We start from the raw sequence: 2,500 nt of genomic DNA, 5'->3' as shown, positions 1-2,500 counted from the left end.
ATTGGCTGTCATCTGGAATTTATGGGAAGAACATGAAAGATGATCAACGGAATTCATCGTCTTGGTTATTAGGAATTTCAGGATTTATTTTTGATTGGCAGCTTCGTTAATTTTAGGAAGACGATTCTCCTATCGACGTTTGGCGGATTCATCTGTGCCATTTCTCTCGAGGTCACAAATTGAATCCTTTTGATCAATCAAAAAAAAAAAAAAAAAAAAAAAAAAAAGCATTTGAGAGCAGCTACCAGGCAGTGATTTGCATATAGATGTATATGTAGGCCTATAAAGTGATGGCGATATCAGTTAGATATTCAATCATTTTAATCAGGGAAAAATCGAAAGCAGATATAATACATAGATGCATATAGATGTATATGTAAGCTTTTAACATAATGGTGGCAGCAATTAGATATTGATTTTTTAAATCATGAAAAATAGGAAAAAAATATACTTGAAAGCAGATGTAATACATAGTGATTTGCATATCATTGTATATGTAAGCTTTTAACATAATGGTTGCAGCAATTAGATATCGATTTTCTAAATCATGAAATATAGGAAAAATGATATTTGAAAGCAGATATCATACATAGTGATTTGCATATAGATATATATGAATGCCATTGAAGTAATGGTGACAGCAGTTAGATGTTAAAATCTTTTAATCAGGAAAATTAGGGAAAATGCATTTGAAAGCAGGTATCACATATGGTGGCTTTGAATATAAAAAAAAATTGTAGGCTTTTTAAAAAATGGTGATAGAAATAATAGCGATAAAGTGATGACCATGATAAAGTCTATTGATAGAAATTATGATAATGATGATAATCCCGATTAATATTGAAATGTGTATATCTTAAAGATAATACCTAAGGAGTACAGAGAAAGTATGATAAATGAAACAGGAAAAAGACTAAATAAAACAAAAGGATAATGAACAAAAAAGAGAATTACTGGGAACATTGAGAAGCGAGAGAAGGAAGTGGAGAAGAGAGAGAGGAAGGGGAAGAGAGAGAGAGAAGGGGATAGAAGTAGTGAAAACGGAAAAAAAAGAAGAGGAGAGGGAAATGGGGAGGAGAAGGGGAAGAAGGAGAGGGAGAAGGAAGAGACAGGGAAGAGAAAGAGGATAAGGAAATAGGGGAAAAGGGGGAAAGAATAAGAGAGATAGAGATAGAGATCGAAAGAGAGACGAAAAGACACGAGGAAGAGAAAGGGGAGAGAGAAAGAAAGGGTGAGAGAAGGGAGAAGAATGATAGGGTAAAGGAAGGAAAGAGAATGAAAGGATAGACGAAAAAAGAAGAAAAAAGAAGGAAGGGGAAGGAGAAGAAGGAAGCGGAAGAGAGGAAGATATATGCGAGGAGGGGAGAGGCAAGTGGGAGTAAATCATAGTCAAATGGATTTTAGATTTATGCTAATTTGATCACCAGCTCGTTTTTCAAATCATTGAGATCGTGCACAAACTAGAGAAATCGGTTAAATAATCAATTCAAAATGCATAATTGAAAACCACCTGTTCTTCAGTTGTAGATTCTGTTGAACCTTTGATGTGAGGAGAAAAGTTTTTTTTTTTTTTTTTTTTTTTTTTTTTTTTTTTTTTTTTTTTTGTAATTGGTTAATGCTACACAAAAAGGAATTGCTTTTCCTTGAAGAATTACGTCTATTCTTTTCCTATACTCGTCTTTTTCTCTCTCTCTCTTTCTATCAATCTATTTTTCTGTTTATCTATCTGTCACTCTCTCTCTCTTTCTTTCTCTCCCTCCCTCTCTCTCTCTCTTTCTATTTATCTGTTTTCTGTTTATCTATGCCACTCTCTCTCTCTCTCTCTCTCTCTCTCTCCTCCTCTCTCTCTCTCTCTCTCTCTCTCTCTCTCTCTCTCTCTCTCTCTCTCTCTCTCTCTCTCTCTCTCTCTCTCTCTCTCTCTCTCTCTCTCTCTCTCTCTCTCTCTCTCTCTCTCTCTCTCCCTCTCCCTCTCCCGCTATGTCTGTGCGTATGGCTCTCTCTCTCTTTTTCTCTACCTCTCTCCCTCTATTCGTATATGCATACACGCAAAGAAAACATAGCTTACCATTTATCCCGAACGATTTTGCTACGCTGATGTTAACGACAATAACGACTTGGAATAATGATCAACGCATTTTGTATCTCTAATTGCAACGTTGCATCGGAGAAGGATAATTGCTTTGAAAAGAAAAGAAAAATGTCTTCTAACAGCAGTATTTTCTTCCGCTGACATCCATATTTTTGTTACCTGTGCCGTGTTTTCTTTTCATTGCAAAAGATAACACGCTGTGATGACCTGTAATTCCATACACATTGAAAAAAAGTATATGTATATATTTTTTAAAGGTCTTCCATATGTAGATAACATGAGGTATAGTGAGTCAGGTATGGACCATGGACTTAATACACGCCCCTCTTTTTCCCTCGGCTACAGGGCGGGGGCAGCGACGCTTCCTTAGGTCGTGTGTACGTGGACGACCCCGACGACTGGGACCTGGGA

This window comes from Penaeus vannamei, unplaced genomic scaffold, assembly GCF_042767895.1.
Source record: "Penaeus vannamei isolate JL-2024 unplaced genomic scaffold, ASM4276789v1 unanchor3620, whole genome shotgun sequence".
NCBI classification, from domain to species: Eukaryota; Metazoa; Arthropoda; class Malacostraca; order Decapoda; family Penaeidae; genus Penaeus; species Penaeus vannamei.
Note: the sequence above shows the minus strand (reverse complement) of the source record.